We start from the raw sequence: 21,617 nt of genomic DNA on the forward strand, positions 1-21,617 counted from the left end.
GAATAAAAAGAAAATAGTGCCACGGCCCTCCCTTGGAGTCTGTGTGCGTGACCCTGCACGCATGACGTGGCGGACCTGAAGGAGGCAAGCCCTGAGGGAGCGTGGTCCCTGGTCAGAGTGCTCCTTGCTCTTAGATGTTCTTTCATAGCTACTGTTCTTTTGGTAGTGATTCTATTACCTTTCCACACAATTTGCTCCAATGCTGTAAAATCAGGACTACAGGAGAAACTGAGTCAGTGGAAGATAAAAATTCTGGTAACATATGTCTGAGCTTAGGTGCTGTGTAAGCATTTAGGTAGGGGAGGTGCTGCAGAATTCCTCTCTATCTTTGACCTTCATTCTAATCATTAACTTATAGTAAAAGCCTTAGGAGTCAGCTGAAGCCATTAGCCCTAAAACTACAAGAAAGGCAACCGGTGCCTCTGTTTACCACCTCTCCTTGTGAGCCGACCTGGATATAGGAAAGGTAAACTTCGTATGTGACTTCAAAGCAGCCTAGTTGATGAGCAGCCAATATACAACAGAGCCGAGGGCCAGGTAGATTCTTGACCCTTGCACTTAGTACGTGCACTGTCCGGAGACAGAGGCACCACCTGGCTAAAGGGATAAGTATGTTAGAACAAAAGACAGATATAGTAAGTGTGCAGGTATAAAGTTTTGATGGAAATAAAGAAAGGAAATCTTGTGAGAATAAGAAAGCATTTTGTATGAAGTAAAGTTTATCCTAAGATTGTCCCAAATGGGAAAGAAAGGACCAGGATAAAAAGCAGAAGGTTAAAAAAGCAAGTTGCAGAAAGGTTTGTGGTATGTGATGAAAATGGATTGTTAAAAGAGGAATAGGTTTCTAATAAGCCTACCGCTTGTTTATTCCCAAGAGGAAAGTGCTCAGCAGCAGGATCGTAGAGGCTAGAGGAATACATCTGACAATTAAATCTAAAAACTTCATGTTGCTTTTTGGGCTCTGTCTGCTAAAATGTATTGTGAGTGTTGTTTCATAGGATTGAAGCTTTCAGACTTCAGATGGTGTTACAGACAGGACCTGACAGACATCTATTGCTGCCCTTTGGATCGTCATAGACGTACACGGCTCGGACCCATCTGATTTCCCCATGCCAATGACATGGACAAAGCCTAAGAAACGGAAGGTTCCGAAAGGGTTAAAGGAGATTCTAAAGGCTGAATTCTCCAAAAGACTCTGGGTGTGACTCTTGTTCTTTTTGGAATTTGTCCTCTAAGGCCACCCATCTGCAAGGCTGAGGCTGGCCTTAATCACGAGATCTGGGGCTAATCTTAATTACAAGACCAGTGTCATTTTGCCTTGTTTACATGTCCTTCACTATTGTTCTTTGGTGTTTACACTTTTCTACTAGGAATCTCACTGAGGAAGGATATAAAAATCTTGGTTTTGGGAAATAAACTTTGTCAATTGCACGAGAGGAGGCAATTGTCTGTGTCCGTCATTTTTCAGGTCTCTCCCTCTTAAGTCCCGGAGAGGAATCTCCACATTTAGGACCGTGAACAGGGATTTGAAAGAGTTTATTTCATTAAGGGGGAGAGATCGCTGCAGAAAACAAACAAACAAAAAAAAACCCAAAAAACAAAAAAAAAAAACAAAAACAAACAAACAAACAAAAAACCTCTGCAGAAAACAGCCGAAGCCTTTGCCCCACCTTCCAGCAACCCTGTCCCAGCGGTTTCAGTGCTCCGACCAAGCTCAGACCGAGCTCGGTCCGTCGCAAAATAGGTCTGAGGGTGTAGCTTGGAAGTCAAATGCCCCTGGGTTCCATCCCCAGACCCTCAAAAGAAAAGAATAACAAATTGGGCTGGGGGGTGTAGCTCAGAGATAGAATGTCCCTGGGTTTAATCCCCAGTACCCCTCACATACAATCATCCAACCTTATCAATATAGGAAACCACTAAACCACAAAGAACAAAAGAAGAAAAAAATAAATGATGTTGAAAACAAATGGAAGAGAATTAACAAAACAAGTCGTTACCTATTAATAATAAGCTCAAATTACTAAATTCTTCAATTAAGAGATCCTGACTGCCCAAAGAGAAAAATAAAACAAATGAACAAAACTCAAACCCAACACTATGATGCTTACAAGAAACTCACTTCACCAGTAAAGACACGACTAGACTAAGAGCAAAAGAAAAGAGAGAGGTGTCCACACAGGTGGAAACCAAGCTGGGCAGGAGAAACTGGACTTACATTAGACAAAACAGACTAAGATCAAGCCGTAAAAGAGACACCACTATGATAACCAGGAGCTAAATTTCACCAGAAGATACAATGATTGTAAATATATATGCATCTACTGTTGGAGAACCTGATTTTATAAAAGGAACAGTGTTAGATCTAGAGGAAGAGAGAGAGTGCAACGTAATACTAGTAGGGAAGACCCCCACTTTCTTCAAGGATAGATTTTTCAGAGGAAAAAAATCTAAAAGAAATGTCAAAGTTAAACTATTTGATAGGGCAAATGGATCTAACATTATTCACAAAAATTTTCATACAAATGCTATAGGATATACATTTTCTTCAGCTTATGGGAAGTTCTCCTGAATATGACTTCTGTTAGGTCATAAGAAAAGTCTCAACAATTTTAAAAAAAAAAATTATTATCACCGGGTGTGGTGGTGCATGTGTATAATCCCAGCGCTTGGGAGGCTGAGACAGGAGGATCGCACAGGTTCAAAGCCAGCCTCAGCTATTTAGTGAGGCTCTCAGCAACTCAGTGAGACCCTGTTTCCAAATAAAATATAAAATAGGTCTGGGAGGATAGCGCGGAGGTAGAAAGCCCCTGGGTTCCACTCCCAGTACTACACACAAAAGAATCAATATCACATTATGTATCTTTTCTGATCATAGTGGAATAAAACTATGAGTCAACAAGAAAAAGAAACATCAAAATTATAAAAGTTTATAAAGATGTTGCTCTTACAGGACTGGATGAGAGGGCTTGGCGTGTCCGGGGGACACCAGGTGGGTGTGCCTTGGTGGCCCTTCTCCTTCAGCTCTGCAGCTGGTCACATTGCCGACCCAGTCCTGGAGGTCCCGGTCCTCCCTGCTCACCCTTCAGGTCTTTCCCTCTCTCAAAACATGCCGATCTCATGCACATGTGGACGCGTCCCAGCTAGTGTCTCCTAAGGTGCCCCCATCCCCAGCTGAGGCCAGCCACCGCCCGTGCACTGGACACCACACCCACGTCACTCTTTCTTCAAAACAGTGACCGAGCCTCGTATGCAGCGGGCTCAGTGTTAGCTCCGTGAGTGTCAGTGCTGGCAGACCTGCTCTTGCCAAGTGCCGCTGGCCAAGTGACTCAGAACAGAGCGAGCCTAGGTGCCACGTGCACCACACCTCGCTTCTGACATGCCTGCCCAGTTGCCCGCCCCTCCCTCCCTCCCTCCCCTTTACTGTGGCGGTCTACCGTCTTCAGGGGCATTCATGTTCCCTGCTAGCCGAGCCCATCATGTGGACCACGATCTGTCTGCTGCTGTCCAGGTCCTGCTCTGTCCCTCGGCAGGTGTCCACACAGTTTGTGCGTGCCGGACCCAATACCAGACCCGATGAGGACGAGAGGCTCACTCCTCCAGTGCCTGGCCTCTCACGCCCCCCCCCCCCCCCGTGGCCTCGCCACCCGGGGCACCGTCTTCTACACACATCTCTCTGCGAACACCTCCTGCCAAGCACTGTTCACACCCCTCTGTGGATGCCTCCCTGCTCACAGCGCCGTCAAGATAACACAGGTTCCATGGAAAAGATCTCCATTAATAAAAAAGGCAAAAATGTAAAGCAATGATCCCTGTGCCACTCAGTTGCCGCCACATTAGCAATATCAAACACAGATTCTGTTTCCCGGGCATCTGTCCAGGTATTTTTCTAAGCCCATACATCAACTTTAGGGGGTGAAAACCAACGAACTGTATTGTTTGGAATAGTGACGAATGGACCCCAAACTCACACTTCAGTCTCATTCAGCAGTGACTCCCTGGAACCTCTGGTCCCTAGAAGTGTGCTGGCCGTGTGCATTGAGGATGTAGAAAGTGAAGCCCACCCCCTGGTCCACCCGCTTCCCTTCCCGGGTCTCAAGTCCCAGTAGATACAGCAGTGCAGCTTGCCGGGCCCAGCATGCTAGCAGCACTTCATTAACCCGGAGCAGCACCCAATTCAGAGCAAAAGCTTCTCATTTCTAAGCCTCTTGAATGAGGGTGGCCTTTACCTCTGTAGCTGGGACCAGGTCAGTGAGGCCCGGTCCTGGGCCGTGGTCTCCGCCTTGACAGAGGCGTGGACATCCATCTCAGCACTGAGATGCGGGCCTCTGAACCCGCCCTGAGCACAGCATGAGAGGAAAGGTCTGCATCTTTTCTCTCTCCCTCTCCTCTATCTTCTCCCGCCCCTTTATTTCCTAAACAAGCTAAGAGTTTTTATAATTCAACACCTGGCTGACAGATGAGTTCGGCTGAGAATATTAGAAAATGTCTCAAATCTCATATATATGCTAATGGTATGCCGAGACTGGTCGGTGGTGTGCCGGAGTTTTTAATCTGTCTCGGCCAGGGTGGGAAGCGGAGCAGACAAGTCACCACTCTCGACAATTTATGATCAAACAACTGAATTGTAAAGGAAGAAGGACGTGCAGAAAGGGAGAGTAATTTTCTGATTTAACAGCGTTGTTACTACAAATAAAGAAATCTTGATTTTGACTGTACCCGACATTAAATGAGTTTCCTGTGCCCGGTGCTGAATTTTTCATTTTCGGATTTGTATAAAGCGCCCTGCTTAGATACAAGTGACAGATAAGGAAACGGTTGCATATGGAAATCAAATGTGGATAATAAAGCCGTCTTCTGTTTATTAAATAAACACATGTAGATTACTGCTGTGGAGGGTGCTCTGATAATTCTTCATTGTGTTCCTGTTTTTTTGCAAGTCACAAAGAATCTTATTTAACAACCGAGAATGCTAGACAGAGAGTCTTCTCTTTACTGTCCCCCCACTACCGTCCAGCGCCTGGAATTTAGAGGCTACCCTTGACGTCGGCTCTGGACGCCTTTGCTGCCAGGTTATGTCAGTGCATCATCGCTCCCAACACAGGGATTTGGGGAGACCCACCATTAAGCTACGTAGGTGGTGGCAGGAACCGGTGGTTGGGGAAGGAGCAGGAGCGATGTCTTCAAAGGCAAGAGGTGCCAAGCCAAGCCTCCCCAGCAACTCCATGCTGGCGGAAATGCCCAGCCTGGCCTGGGATCCCCATTCCTGCCTGCGTCAGGGCTGGCTGGCGGTGGGGGGGGTGTGTGCCTGCGTAATCAGAGGATTACGTAATCCTGGGCAAGGCACACCAAGACCAGAGACGCAGGTGCAATCAGGGAGCTGTGGTGACTGCACCTGCTTTGCTTAGGAAGCCACGGGCAGGCTGAGACTGGGGGACCCTTGACAAGAACATGGAGCATTGAGGGTTGATGTGTTGGGCAGGAGTCAGTTATCCAGGGGGAGATCCAGGGAGGTGCTGCTAAGAAGAACACCCCAGCAGGCTGGGCCTGAGGCCGCTGCTCGGTAGATCACCTATCCGGACCCTCCAAGAGGCACGGAGTAGTGCGGGTTGCAGGGATGGGGCAAGTGGATCTCCCCCATGTTTAAGGATGGAGCAGGTGCTCCAGCGGCTCTTCCTCCTGGGAGATTTCATGGAAGAGAAAAGCACTGAGTTCCTGTGCTCCCGGATCGTCTAAGTGACGTTTTCTAGAAGTTTCAGGCTTCTGGGAGTCAGGGACACCGGAGGGCGTGGGGTCAGCGGGGAGTCAGTGGCCTCGCACGCTCTCCTAGTTGCCAGCTAAACTCAGCGTTCAGAGCTTATGGGAACAATGGTGATCCCTCTGGATCTTCCTGTCTGGCCTCTGGCCAGTGGACCATGCCTGTGAGCTAAGTAAAGAGGTGAGCTGCGGGGTGTGGACTCCAGGGCAGGTTGGGCGCGAGGGTGAGCCTCGCCTCCTGCGTTAGCGTGCCTGGGCCCCCTCTCGCCTGTGTTTTCTATAATTCACCCAGCCTCATCTTGCACACAGGAGGAGCCCGCATGGGGTCTTGCTCCTTGCAGATGGAGCTATAGTAGAGATACTTTTAGAAAGAGTCTATTAATGTTCAGCTGCTAATTGTACAAAACTGGAATTCATCTTTCTTCCTCCAGCTCATTCAACCTGATTTTCCTTTGGACCTCATTCAAAACAAGAACAGGTGACAGACTGCACAGTCACATGGGGGATGGGGGTCTCAAGGTCTGGGGCAACTGGTGGCCAGCAGCACAGGGCTGGAGAACGAGCGCGTTTGTGGACATCCTGCATCCCTCTGTACGCTCCTCTGGGTGGTCCTGGCCTGCTTGTGCAGAGCATCTCCTCCCTGCCTGTCCATCCTGTGGCCGCCAGGTGTGCCCAGGCTGGCTCCACTATGGGCACGGAGAGACATTTGGGGCAGGGCCTCCAGGGGGCCTCGGGACCCTGGGCTGAAACTAGAAACAGAAATGTGTTTAGATGCACAGCCACGCATGTGTGGCCAGAAACACCGAGTCAGGCTTCTCTTTTACCCATCTGTAACCTACTCGTGAGCATTCTGGAGTGGAGAGAGCAGCTCGCTTGGGTCCAGTCCCTGGCTGGGTGTTTTATCTGTATCACCCACATGTGATCTTTTCCAAGTGGTCCTCATCAGCGTTGTCCCTGCTCCCTGCAGTCCAGCCTCTGCCTGCAATGGTCCTGAGAGTTGGAGCCACGAATACTGCCCAGAGCCCAGCGGTGCTGCTTCCAGGAGCTTCTCACTGCCCAGGCTTCCTGAGTCTGTTTAGACAACACAGTCTTTGCTTCGAGCAAAGAGACTTCTTCAAAGGACCAGAATGTGTTGTGCTTTGTAATGTGGACATCAGGACAACTGTGTGGGTTGTGAGGACCCTCCAGGAGCATGCAGAGGGGGTGGGGTCACATGCCCAGATGGGTCCTCGGCAGAGCACACATCCAGGCACTGCCGACTGCCAGAGCAGCCCTTGCCCCTCCCTTGCCACCACCAGTTACCCCCAAAGGGCGTAGCCCTGAAGGACCATGTCCCTCATGACACCGCAGGCCATGCTAAAGTAACCAGCGGAGTCCCGCTTGCTGTTTTATTTTGCAGAGCGATGGGATGTTTGAGCAAGGAGACACCCTGAGATTCTATCTGAGCAGTGCATCTCCTTGGTGTGCTAGTGGAGGTTCCTGATTCTTGAGGCTGTCCTGCTGAGCACGCCAGCACCACCCCACCCAGCTGCCTCTCCCAGCAGGTACACATCCCAGCAAGAATCCAATGCCCCAACTCGGGTGTCAGTGACGACCACCCCCCTGCCCCGGGAGGTTCTCAACACCACACTCACACCGTTCCGCTTGTTGGACGCCTTCCTCCAAGTCCACCTCCCTGTCCCGGCCACCTGCAGCCACCCCCATTCCCCATTCCCCAGCTGCCGCCCCTGGCCCAGCCAGCCGTCCCAGTCCACCGTATCCTCCGATCTCTTCTTTCAGAGCTGAGAAGTTTATGGAATTCCAGCTCACACACACTCAGCAGCCCAGGTGCTCGGCACCCCAGGCCCCCGTGCTGAGACCCTCCTCCAGGAGGCTCTGCGAGGTTGGAGGGATGTTACTTCCTCACCCCTCACTCCTGCGTGGCTTGGGCGGAGGCACGTCTAGAATGGCAGAATGAGATGTCCATCTAATAGCTGCGTCCCTGAGACACAGATGTCCCAGCGTGAGCATCGTCTGTGGTCTCTAACCGTAACTCTGCATGTGTTAGAGCTGCTGGGACAGAGCGCCAGGCCAATGGCCACTCAGTGGATGCTCTGCCCACGGCCCCAGGCTGGGAGCCCAAGGTCAAGGTGCCAGCCTGCGGGTGTGTGGCGATGGCCACCCCCTGGGCCACAGGCAGCGTCTTCTGGCTGTGCCCACACCCTTGAACCTCTTTTCTAAGACCTTTAATCCAAGACCTCGTCACCTCCCAAAGGCCCAGCTGCTGCCACCATCGTCCTGGGGTCTACATGTATGGGTCTGAGGAGCCCTAGCATTCAACGCACACTGAGATAAATGGTGGTGCTTCCCACAAGCCTGTCTGGTGACGTGTGCTGATTTCTTCGGGAGGAGGGACCTCCCACTGCACAGCATGTGTGTGAGGCCCTCAGGAAGCAGCCGTGGCCCTGGCTTCCTCTCCTATACCACCCAATGACCATATCCTACCCGCTCCTTTCCTCAAGGTGCTCCGGCCCCTCAGCCACCCTCCCGATGGGATTCCTGGCTCGGGTCCACTTGCTGCACTGCCTGAGTGCCAGGCAGACCTCGCCGTCAGTGGAGGTCCCTTGGCAGGATTCTGAGCCCGCCTCATGGCTCAGCGCACCTCACCCTGGGGGTGCACCAACCCTTCATTTTGCAGACACAATCCTGCAACTCGGTCCTCGCATGCTGCTAAAAGCCTGGGATTGTGGGCAACATGTGGTCACAGCGCCTCTCCAGGCCGTCTACTGCCGGCTTCCTGAAGTGGGGGTACCCAGGGCCAAGAATAAACTCATAAAAAAATGTTTGGGGTTTACTAGTGTGGAGACCCTCCAGGAGAAGAAACCTCGTGCTGCAGAGAGGTCATCCCTCTGGCTACCAAGGCGGGGGGGATGGACACACACTCACGGTCATCAGGCTGGCTCTGCCCCCCCTGCTGCCCACTGTCCAGGGTGGCTGCCGTGCGGTGGTCACCAGCTCCTCTGAGGACCAGTGACAGGAGCGAGGGGGCTCCGACCCCTGTGAGTCAGGCTGGAGTGCCTGGGTTAAGTGTTACTGATTCCTGAACGGGAGGCTTCCTCGCTGGCAGCGTGAGTGACTTCCAAGCCGGCATCCATCAAATTCATTTTCATTGTTCAGTGTTTGAAGTTCAGGCAGGAATAATTGGCCAGGAAGGGCGCCGTGTTCTTGCCGGGCAATGAGGCTGGACACAGCTTTGGCCAGGCTCTCGGGGAGGGGGGCAGGCCTGGTTGGGCAGTTTTGAAGCGGTTACCAGGAGACCGCTCTGACTCTGCCCGCAACTGGCAACAGCCGAGACAGAGACAGCCGAAGAGCAGGTGGAGGGGTGGTCCTGCGCCCTGGTGTACGTTTGAAGCTCTGAGAGGCCGCTGGGCCCACCTGTTGCCCTGTACTTGCAGGGTCGCCTCCCTGTTATTCAGGGGCGTTGGGGAGCATTGGGTTCTGCAGTGTGTGTGTGTGCGTGTGTGTGTGTGTGTGTTTGTGTGTGCATGCATGTGTGTGTGTGTAGGGCTTAACCAGCCCTTCATGATAGTCCTCTCTCCAAACATTGCTTGACCTGCAGACAGCCAGGGGCCCTGCAAAGCAGGCTTCCACCCGGTGAGCTCGCCGGCGCCTCAGCTCGGTGTTGTGGCTACTCTTTGCCTTATTTGATTAAATACTGGTTTTCACCAATGTTCAAAGATGCAGGGGCACGCTCTTTCCCTCCTCCATGCTACATGGGGTTCCTTCATTAGGAAAGGGGTATCTTGGAGCCGTCTCTTCCTGGGCTCAGGGCTGCCAGACCAGCTCTCAGAACAAGACCCAGCACAGACACAGCAGGATAAACCTCAGAAAACCCTGTCATGATGCCACTGACTACCGCATAAGGTGGCCGGCTGGGAAAGCGGCGAGCTCACGTGTGGAAGGTCTTTGCAGGCCTTGGGGGCTGCAGAGGCCAGTGGCCATCATGGCCAGAAATTCGTACTCTGGCAGAAGCCCAGCATTACCCTCTGTGGAGCATCCGCTCCTGAGTTCAAAGTGCGCCATGGCAGAGCCCGACGGGAAGCCGGGAGCATGTTCACACGCGTGTGCATGGCCTTCTGAGCCCTATCCCTGCAGCCGCCAAGATGCAGGGAGGGGTGACGGCCACCGTGGGGGATGCTTCCAGCTGGTTGCTTTGAATGTGACCGTTTCAATGACCTCTTTCTCAGAAGGTCTTATCAGGCCCGGCGCCCACAGGGAGCTGCTTCTGCTCTGCCCGTGTTGGGCCAGCTGTCCTGAGCTGGGCGCACAGTGCGCTTTCTGGTGAGCAGCTCGGGAGGCCTGGGCCTGCAGATCCCCGCGTCCCGCAGGCCTGGCCGAGCCAGGGAGCAGGCCCTGGGCGGTCCTCCAGCGAAGGCATTGGGCTCCGGCCGCTGTGTCTACAGCCTCCCTTGTTCAAGCCTCGGGAACCCTGAATCCCAAATGCGTCCTTGTGTTCCTACAGTGCTGCACTTCAGAGCGGACATAAGGTCGCCAGCTTCCTGCTGCACCTGCCCGCCCCTTCCTCCAGCCCGGGACATTGGATGAAGGCCCTCAGCCATGAACTCTCCTTTAGCTTCTGGAAAAGCCCACCCCCAAGCTGTCAAGCACTAAGCCCTCGCTGGGGACTTCCTGCCTGAGTGTGGCCGGCCCAGGGAACCGAGTTCCACGGGAGCAGGCCCTGGAGCCCTGAAGCCCCTGGGCACAGTCCCCTGACTCTAAGGGTCCTGATCCCCAGAACCCAATGGAGCTGCTGTGGAGGTGTACCGGTGTCACCTAGTGGTGACATCTCTAAACTACAGGCACGGGTGTCCTGAGCCCCAGAACTGAAATTCACTCTCCTTCAACAAGGGTCATTTTGGGGCTCTGACCCCAGGTGGGCAAGTGTTGTTTTTGTTTGTCTCTTACAGACTAGAGACTCCCACAGGCTTCAGAAAGAAACATGGAGCTCATGCAGTGCAAGCCGGGTCAGCAACTTGCCTCTGGGTTCAGAAGCTCCGCCCGGTGTCTGGCCTCTGGATTCCCCAGAGGCAGGAGACCACCTGAGTGGGCCATTCTCGAATTACTGTCCCGTCCACTGCTCTGGCTGAGACCATAGCATGGTGGAGCAGAGGTCTATACCATACAGATAATCCATGCCCAAACACACCAAGGGGATTTAGCCTGGGCACCAGCCCACAGCTTCTCTGGCCACAGCCACTGGAGCCCCATTTCCCCTTCTCCTCTCTTCCACAAGTGTTTTCTGACCACTCATCTTGCACCCCTGTGCATGCACTATACAGACTGGGCTATACATCTGGGGGACATGAGGGCAGTCCAATACGGTCAACGGATGGACAGCCTCAGGGTCCTGCAAATCAAAAAGGGCAGGCTGTGAGGATAGCAGTGCTATGGCCACATTCACGGCCGACAGGAGCAGAACCCCACACGCTGGCTAGAACAGCAGAAGCCTGGCCGTGCTGGGGAGCCAGGCGCTGGTCCAGGCACTCAGGCCCAGCTGCCAGGGCCATCCTCTCTTGCAGAGCCCTGCCTCTGTCTCTCATTGGCCACCTTCTTCCCACTGAGGACAGCGTGTGGGGCTAGGGAGCGCTGGACACCGGCTCAGGTAGACCAGGAAGCCGGAGGGGAGGACGCTCATCTCCTGATCTACTCATCAGATCCCAGCTGGCCACTTGAGCCAGCTGTGGAAGGAGTTCAAGATGTGTCCAGGTGACTGTCCACTTCTGTGGCCAGGAGGCTGGGCCACGGTGCCTGGCAGCCATACAAGACTGTCGCCGATGAGCAGGGAAGGAAAGTCCTCCAGATGGAGGGGATTGGTCCTGTCTTGGGGACTCAGAAAAGACGTCTAGGACCAAGGAATTCAGATCCAAAGGCTGAACGAGGCTGCCTGGTCAAGAGAAGTGGTGGGGTGGGAAAGCCTGCGGTTCCACATAGGAACAGTGCCCATCTTAGCCAGGGCCCGAGGGCCACCATGCACACTTAGAAGGCCTGGCCAGACCGGGAAGGTGTCGGGAGGGGGAAGGGTGGCCTGCACGGCCCAATTGTGGCAGGCCTTGGGGTCTGGGTGGTGCGCTGGGGACTTGTTCGGGGATGGCTGTGTGGACCATGTGGGCTTGGATCTTAGAAAGATCACTGTGGTGGTCCAGGAGCCGGGGGTTCTGGATTTAAGAGGTGTTGCAACGACTTAGAACAGACACGACTGTCCCTGCACGGGGTGTCAGTGGTGACTAAAGTCAAGTGCAGTGGGCACTGTGGTCTTTACACATCTCTGGGCCAGAGAGCTCAAGATGCAGATGCCCAGGCCCTCTGGAGGTACCCATCCCCGTGGCCTCGGATTCCTAACCCAAGTGAGGGAATTAGAACAGGCAGCCCCAAAGATCTTTTCTGACATGCTGTCCTTCACAGGATGGGACTGAGGCGAGAAGCCCCCTTGCTCCTGTCCCAGAGCAGGCTGACGTGGACCCCGCAGCCCTACTCTTCCTCGGGGCCAGGCCTCTTCTGAGAAAACACCTAGACATGTCTGGACTTTGGTTTTGCACCAATTTCTTTGATGATGATGAGCAATGGAATCCACCCTGTGCCTCTCAGAGCAGCTCCTCAGACAGACGCATTCTGAGCCGTCCCTGGAGGTGTGCGCAGCGTGGGAGGGGCCGCCCGAGCATCCTGCCCCCCTTCACGACCTCAATTACTCCTCGCTGAGGCCATTTGCCCAGAGCAGCCGGCCCCGGCCCTGGGAGTCAATATTTGCTCAGGGTTGGAATATGCAAAGGAGACGTGCACCCCAGCCTAGAGGCAGGTGCCAGATGGTTAACTCTGGGCGGGCCAGGAGGGAGACACCTACTTGCATCAGACCCGCATTGACTTATCCGCTCTTGGTGCCCAAGATGTATTCTCCAACTTCTAAGTTCTTAGATTAAATGTTGTCTTTTTAAATCAAAAGTAAGCAAATCCTATGTAATATGCCTGACATCTATTTATTACAACATTCCTCAGAAGCAATTTCCACCCTGATATGCTCTTGCCAGGTTATTATTAAAGAGTTAAGAAAAATGGGGAGTCGAGGACCAAGATTAGATTTGTTCAGAGATGTAGCCTCAGAATGAATGGCGCATTATGAGGCCATTAAAAAAGCAATAGAGTTTAAACTATTAAACAGATAGATGTCAATTGGAAGATGCCGGGTGGTTTGTTTTTAACACCCTGTTGTCAAAATCATAATGCCGGAGTCTTGCAGACTCGTTTTAAAACATTTGAGTGGGAAGCCGTATGTGTTGGGGAAAATGATTCAGTTTGGGAGTAATGCCCATCTTCAAAATTATTATTTATTTTTACATTTCTTATTTGAAAAAATGAAACTACAGCAATATCAAGGGAAATATAATAAACAAACATAAGCCTGCCACCGTAAGTGGGAGAGCATAAAATTTCCCACCAGAATGTTTGACTTACTTACAGAAGTAAAATATCGCAGATGGATGGTGGTTCTCTACATCCCTCCCAGCACCACGCTATACCTGCTCTCCTACCGCTCCCCTGTGTCCAGCCCACGGGAAGTCCATGTTCAGTTTCTAGCACCGCGGTGCCCAGACCCTCACAACATGCCAGTTCTTGTTGTCACAGCTGCAGGGGAGCCTGTCTCTACTTCTCTGAGGTACTATTCCCAGCCTCATGCAGCCATGGGCGAGACCGGCACCTTGCTCAGGCCTGGATCTGCCCCCAGGCCGGCAGGAAGCTTTGGGTCAGCACCGTCCTGCCTGCCGCACTGCAGGTGCGAGGCCCCCAGGAATCCTGCCCTCGGCGTCCCTGTTGGAGCTTTGCTGTGGAGGCCACGGTCAGCAGCAGCAGCGGCTTCCCCACCTGGCTGGCCACACCTGGAGCCAGAGGTGCTGAGTCAGGATGCAGCTGGACAGGGCATAGGGGGCGAAGATGAGAGGGACCCAGGGGCCGAGACCCTTGCCCGCCCTCCCCCACCGACTGCTCCCCACCCCTGTGCATCAGGAACGCGGTGGTCATGAGCTCATTCATGCCCAGAGGAACCAGGGCCAACTGGCTAGCATCCATCCCTGCAGCCCGCACGTGCTGCTCTCTGCTGTGCCACATTCACCCGCCTAGCCCCCGTGAGCCCAGGACCTGCGGTGACCACCTGAGCCACGCTGCCCTCCCCTTACCCTGTGAGCCCAGGGCCTGCGGTGGCCACACTGTGCCTGGCGCCTCAGTGGGCAGAGGACAGATCATGGACTCTTCAGCCTCCATAATCATGAAGCCACCTTCTGCAACAAACCTCCTTTCTTACTCCTTCCTTCCTGCCTTCCTTCCTTCCTTCCTTCCTTCCTTCCTTCCTTCCTTCCTTCTTTCTTTCTTTCTTTCTTTCTTTCTTTCTTTCTTTCTTTCTTTCTTGTATTGGAGATTAAACCCAGGGACATTGTACCTCTGAGACATATCCCCAGCTCTTTTTTAAGCATTTTTAATTTTGAAACAGAGTCTCGTTTAAGTTGCGGAGGGCCTCAGTGAGTTGTTGAAGATGGCCTTGAACCTGTCATAGTCCTGCCTCAGCCTCCCCAGTACTAGAATTATGGCTATATGCCACTGTGTCTGGCTAAATCTCTTCCATCTGTCTATGCTATTGATCCTGTTTCTCTGGAGAACTCTCGTTAATACCGTTCTTCAGGTCAGCGGTGTTGTCCCCTCAGACTGGAGGAGGAGGGCACTTCTGATGACCAAGGAGCTTTGGTAAAGTTTGGAGAATTGAGACTTGTGCTTCACTGATCCTGCTCAAAGAGCTCATTCCATGTTCTAGGGCTCAGGCTCTCCCCACAAACGTCTTTGATTTAACATGAGAACCTCCCAATGTAAATCCAGCTGTGTTGGGATTCTTTTACTTGCAGGACTGAAGTTTAGTGTTGGTCTTGAGAAGTCTTGATTCACAGATACAAAGATAAAAATGGAGCTGGGCTTGGTGGGCACACTTGCAACCCCAGCATTTGGGGGGCGGAGACAGGAGGATCATGGTTCGAGGGCAGCCTTGGCTACTTAGTGAGGCCCTTTGCAACTCAGTGAGACCCTGTTTCAAAATAAAGAATAAAAAATAGGGCTGGGGGTGTAGCTAGGAGGTTGTATGCCCCTGGGCTCCATCCCCAGACCCACACACACACAAAAAAGATGAAGATGAACCTTCATCTCAGCCACCCAACCTGGACCTTGAACTGGACACTGGACACGGTCTAGTGTTGTCCTCCAAGTTCTGTAGCAGACATGACGTTGTCAAAGTTGCCCACAGTTCTAATTTGTTCTTAACTTTTTATCTTAAATTAAGATCTTGCTTTTTTGTTCTTCCATATGAATTTTAGGAGTATTTTTCTGTCTCTGTGAAAAATGGCATTGGTATTTTTTTTTTACTTTTTTGGTGGTACTGGGGGTGGAACCCAGGGGCTTTCTACCTCTGGTCTCTACTCCCAGACCTATTTTTTATATTTTATTTGGAAACAGGGTCTCCTCACTAAGTAGCTGAGACTGGCACTGAACCTGTGCGATCCTCCTGTCTCAGCCTCCCAAGCGCGGGGATTACAAACGTGCCCACCACGCCTGGCTGCATTGGTATTTTAATAGGGATTGCATTGAGTTTGTAGATTGCTTTTGGTAGTGTGGTCCTTTTGACTACACACACACACACACACACACACACACACACACACACACAGCTTATGAAAGAACATGGTATGTCTTTCCATAGTCTAAAGTCTTTTTAAATTTCTTAGTGTTTTATAATTTTATAGAACAATGAAATAAGATATACAGACAAACTCTCACACTTAGAGCCAACTGTCTTTTGACCAAGGAGCCAAAAGCATATGTTGGAGAAAAGTCAGCCTCTTCAGCAAACAGTGCTGGGAAAACTGGTCATCTATATATAGAATGGAATTAGACCCCATCTCTCCCCTGCCCAAGAGTCAACTCAGGGTGGATCAGAGACCTAGAAATTAGGCCAGAAACTTTGCAGTTACTTGAAGAAAACATAGGGCCACCTCTTCGACCTTTAGGGGATGGCGGAGCCAGGTTCCCCCAGATTGGTTCACCCCAAACCTGTCCTCATCACTGTGTCTCTACCCATTTTACTTTGAGCAGCTCAGCAGCTCAGCCGAACCAAGGTTCTAAAGTTAGTAAACCGCTGGCAAACATCCTGCTGCCTCAGGAGGGGAGCATGGTGCCCTTCCTGTAAAGTAGGCAGTGCTCAAAGGGATTTTAAACAAAGCAATGGTTGTGTGTGCTACAGTGCTCTGCCACCTTTGTTCCCGTTTCTCGGTTCCTGAGCGACGATGCCTCAGTGTTAAGGTGTCATGGTCCTTGTAATTCTTCAGATCATGGGTGATGTGGAGCCAGGGCTGAGGACTGGCGTGGGGTGGACGTAGACACCTCCTCAATTAGGTGAAAGCCTTGGAACCTGGCTCCAGACCTAAAGTGTATCTCTGGGTGGACAAGACACCGGGCGGCCTCAGCAGGGCCCCGTGAAGGCGGTGAGTCACACGGGGCCCCCGCGAGGACTCTGCAGTGGGGGCCCCTCTCTCAGCGGACTCGAAGCCCGTCGCTTCTCCCGCTGGAGCCTGGTCAATAAAGTTATCACGCAATTATCATCAACCGCTTCTGAAATATTAATGGTCACCTCTGGGCTGTCTGTGGACTGAGCGCCGTGTTTCATCTGAAAGTGGGGCTGGAGCTGACAGGCAGGTGGGAGGGAGTGCGGAGAGAATAATCAGGGCCAGCATGAATAATTGAGTTCGAGTAATTTGTGCCACGCTTAGAAGTCATTCTGCACACTTGTTACACGACCAAAGCGCCCGAAGCTGAAAAGTTCATCAGATCCAGCTCATATTCCTGCAGCCGGAACGCCAGCGAGGGGCTGATGCTCCTGAGGAAACCAGGGAGGAGTGGGGGGTGAGGGCATGGGCACCAGAAAGCCTGCACCGGCACCAGCACAGGCGGGGTGAGACTGCCTCTCCAGACCACTACGTCATTCTAACAGAAAGAAGCGTCATCATTGTAGATAAATTCAGCAGAAAAGGACGTAGACAGAAGACTAGGTCTGCCCATGCTCTCCTGTTTTGCTCCCCTAGAGGACAGAGGGGCGCCACCAGGCACGGTCTGAAGGTCACACAGGCTACCCCGCAGTCAGATGAGTGTGCGCCATGGGCCGTCGGAGAGAGCAGCGCAGAATCCCAGGTTGTTCTGGAAACCATGAGGAGCAGGAAAGGGGGTGACTGCTGGGCTGTTACTGTGGCTGGGCTTGGGTAGAGGCAGGGCACTTGTGGTTTGCATCTCCCACTGATGCTGAAGAAGGGCACTCGCACCTGGGCTTTCTTATCGGCCGACTAGGTGTGTAGTTGAGAGAGGCAGGGCTTCAGAGCTGTCAGGAGACATCACAAACTGGACTCAGACTCTTCGTATCTCTAGCTTTCTTGTGGCGGGAGTGGGGCGTAATTAACAGCAGCCTTAGCATCCGTCCCGATATTTCCTATCAGAGACACAAGAATGTTTAAATGTGATGGATGTCTTTGTCCATGCATCAACCATACATCCCCCACCCTCCTCTAATGCAAAGAGGCCACCATGACACCAGTACTGCTTTGAGTGTGCCCACTTGGTAGATTTGGGATGATGTTTGTGTGCGGCGCCATCTAGGTCTAATGGTGGCGTGGTGCCTCTCCGCCTGGGGGCAGGAGCCATTACAGGGACTCCGCCCCTGTCCCGACTCTCCTCTGCTCCCGCTGTTGGGTGCTCTTGGGAATGGCCCAGGGCTCAGTTATGGGACACACACGTCGCAAGTTTTGAAGGGCACTGGGTTTCTCATACAGCTTCACAATACTTGCGTGTCGACAGGATTCCAGGTTCTCTGTTTTTTATATCTGAGCTCGCGGGCGGGATGGTGGGAAATTCAGGAGATCATTGCAGTATTAGTGCACGCCTTTTCAAGTATGTATCGGCCATTTTCACTTTCTGTCCTCCTGAGCTGTGGTCTTTCTCCTCGGCTACCCGTCCCTTCCGCATCTGTGACAGGTCAGTTCTATCACTTACGTGGTGACGTGGTTTACAGTTTATCCTGAAACTTTGTTTCCAAAATATTTTGCTTGAAAGCATTTTTAAATTATTGCAAAATCAAAATCCACAGTTTTACCTTTAAAGGCTGCTGTTTTTGTGGTGCTTGGAAAGCCCATCTCTGGTGAAGGATTAGTTGCTTCTTTATTGGCTATGATCTTGTTCTTACCATATGTAATTCTCATACTTAAGCTGATGTTCCAACAGGAATTTCTTTTGTTGTAAGGCATGAAATAGACCTATTGCCACTTTATTTTGTCCAGTTAGTTAGCAGTCTATTTCAATGTCATTTAGAATCTATTAGTCTTCTACCAGGTGACTTGAAGTCCTCCTAATCACTCTGGATTCTGCTTCATTTCTGTGTTTTATGGCGATCTGCATGCTGAGTTCTCTCTTGCTTTATGCACTTTTTTGATTGGTATTTTAAAATACATTCCTATGTTTCATAAGGCAGCTTCTCTAAATTGGTCTTTATTTAAAACTTTCCTGGCTGATTACAAGTGGTAGCGCACATTTGTAATCCCAGGACTTAGGAGGTTAAAACAGAAGGATCGGGGTTCTTGGCCAGCCTCGGCTACTTAGTGAGGCCCTCAGCAACTAAGGCCCTGTTTCAAAAATAAAGAATAAAAAAAAATAGGGCTGGGGGGTGTAGCTAGAAGGTAGAATGCCCCTGGGTTCAATCCTCTAATACAACTACACCACTACCAAAAAACCCCCTCAAACAAACAAACAAACAAACAAACAACAAAAAACCCCCAAACTTTCTTGACTGTTTGAAAATGTTTATGTTTCTGGAAGATCTTTAGAGTTGCTATGTCATATTTTATAATTTTCTTTCTAGCAGACAATACCAAAGATTCTGTTATGTTTTAAAATGGGAATGTATTGAAAATATAGATATATTTGGTGGGCCTGGTGGTGCACACCTGCAATCTCAGGGACTCAGGAAGCTGAAGTAGGAAAATTGCAAGTTCTGGACAACGAAGAGGCCAGCCTGGGCAACATAGTGAGCTCCTGGCAAAATAAAAATAAAAAAGGCTAGGGATAAAACTCAGTGGTAGAGTGCCCCTGGACGCAGTCCCCAGTGCCAAACAACAGCAAACAGCAAAATCTGTAGATACCTTTGAATACCTCTGGGTCAGTCTGAGGCCAGTTTTACTTGGATCTTTAGTTAAGAAGCAGAGGAGCCAGGCGTGGTGGCATGCACTTGCAATCCCAGGACTTGGGAGGCTGAGACAGGAGGATCGGGGTTCGTGGCCAGCCTCAGCTACTTAGTGAGGCCCTCTGCAACTGAGACCCTGTTTCAAAATAAAAAAGAATAAAAAATAGGGCTGGAGGTGTAGCGCAGAGATAGGATGCCCCTGGGTTCAATCCCAAGTACCGAAAAAAAAAAAAGAAGAGTTTTTGCAGTTTACTCATTTTCTTTTTTTTTTTTGGTGTTCATGTGTTTTAAAAATATAATCTCTTAGCCGGGCGTGGCGCACGCTTGTAATCCCCGTGCTTGGGAGGCGGAGACAGGAGGATCGCGCAGGTTTGAAGCCAGCCGCGCTGGCTTAGGAGACCCTGTTTCCAAATAAAAATATAAAATAGGTCTGGGAGTGTAGCCCAGAGGTAGAAGGGTTTCCAGGAACCCCAGTACCACCAAAAAGAAGAAAAAAGAGTATATATATATATATATATATATATATATATATATATGTCTCTTTATTTTTCTTAAATTTGTAGATTTTTCTAAATTCCTTTTTGTGAATTATTTCTTGTTTCTAAATGTTTATTATCTTTAAATATTTCTATTTAAAGAATATTGTTGATATTTTAAATATTTTAAAAACATTGTTGATGGAAATCAGCTATTCACAGAAATTTTATGCTTTTTCTATTTGTGTTTTCCAGGTATGTGACTGTCTTGTCCACAGGAGTGGTGGTTTTCTCCCCTTCCTGGTGTGGCTGTGCTCTGGCTGTCTGACTGGGCGAGGCTTCCACCTTTCTTTTTTTTTATATGCGGTGCTGGGGATTGAACCCAGGGGCATGCGTGTCCTCATCTCATCTCCAAAGTGCCACCCACTAGGGATGGACCCTCGAGAGGCCTGCAAGATCTGGTCCATGGCAGGTGAGGTGCTGCTTGCTACATCTTCAGCTATGTTCTCCTTCCTTCCTTCCTTTTCCTCCCTCCTTTCTTTCTTTCTTTCTTTCTTTCTTTCTTTCTTTCTTTCTTTCTTTCTTTCTTTCTTCTTTCTCTCTCTCTCTCTCTCTCTCTCTCTCTCTCTCTCTCTCTCTCTCTTTCTTTCTTTCTACCAAGGATTGAACCCAGGGGCATTCTACCTATGAGCTACACCCCAGCCCTCGTTTTTATTCTTTTTATTTTGAAACAGGGTCTCACTAAGTTGCAGAGGGCCTCACTAAGTATCTGAGGATGGCCGCAAACTCAGATCCTCCTGTCTCAGCCTCCCAAGTCCTGGGATGACAAGCCTGGGCCCCACGCCTGGCTCAGCTACACCGCCTTGATCGAGATATTCCTGCTGCTTCCTGGGACACAGTGGGGCCCAGCGGCAGGACCAGTGGAGGCCATAGAGGAGGCATCACCATCTTTGGGCACTCTTACTCCCCAGTGAGAAAGGTCGGGGTTGGTGTGGGACCCTTGTTTCTTTACCTGTGAGTGTGGCCCTGAGTGTGGGCCACATTCTATGTTATACAGTAGAGCTGGTGAAATAATAATAAATTATTAGATTGAATGTGTGTCTGATGAGAAAACCCACCTGAGGCCCACGCACTAGGCATGGTCCTGCAGCAGGTGTGGGCCAGAGGGATGGGCTGGGGGCCTTGCAGGCCTGGGCCCCTCTAGTGGCAATGGCAAGCCACTAGAGGGGCTTCCTGCTAGGGCGTGTGATCTGTGTGTTAGAGACATAGAAAGCGGAGCCATCGCCATGTCTGGAGACAGCCCATGTGGGCTGCGTCTTGCCGAGAGATCTCCTGTGTGTTTGTGCTTGTTTGTTTGTTTGTTTTGAGAAGGGTGCGCTGGGGATGAAGCCCAGGTGAGTCCTTGGTGCTGACCATCTGATGGGACATCTCAAGGGACAGCCAGGGCCTCAGTCGCCCGGTGTATCCTGGTTCTGAGTGCAGGACCAGCCTCCGCAGCCAGCCTGGGGACAAGGACGCCCAGGATTTGTTGAGAGCACTGTCAGTTATTGCTTTGAGGTCACCTCAGTCCGGCTTGGGAGGGGAAAGACTGCGCCCCAAGTGGAACTGTTTGCACACGGACAACCGTCCAAGGACCAAATGGGACCAGTAACCAGAGACCCTGACCCATCAGTTACGGCCCCGACGCTTCCCTGTCACCCTTCCTCCCCTGATCCATCCACGACTGCCTGCTGTATTCCCTCACTCACCCCGTGACTGCGGTGTTATTTCCTGTGATTAATAACTTTTATAATGTTTTGGTTATAACCTCAATACAAGCACGATGCTGGTGGAAGGACGCAGGAGTGGAGGCAGCCCTCTCCTTCTGGCCTCCCCAGCAGCCATGCTGACTCACCTGTCAATCACGTGAGAGGCGACTTCTCACCCATCAATCAACATCAGTGCCACCCACTACGAGGATCGGTGGAGCTTCGCCAAACCATGTCCAGAGTGGCTGGGATGTCCCAGGTGGGCCGGGACTGTGTGACCTTACCACGCAGAGATGTGGGGCCACAGTCAGCCTTCTTTCTCAGTCTTCACACTGGACCCCTCTGCTCTGCACA

This window comes from Muscardinus avellanarius (assembly GCF_963383645.1).
Source record: "Muscardinus avellanarius genome assembly, chromosome: 1".
NCBI lineage: Eukaryota > Metazoa > Chordata > Mammalia > Rodentia > Gliridae > Muscardinus > Muscardinus avellanarius.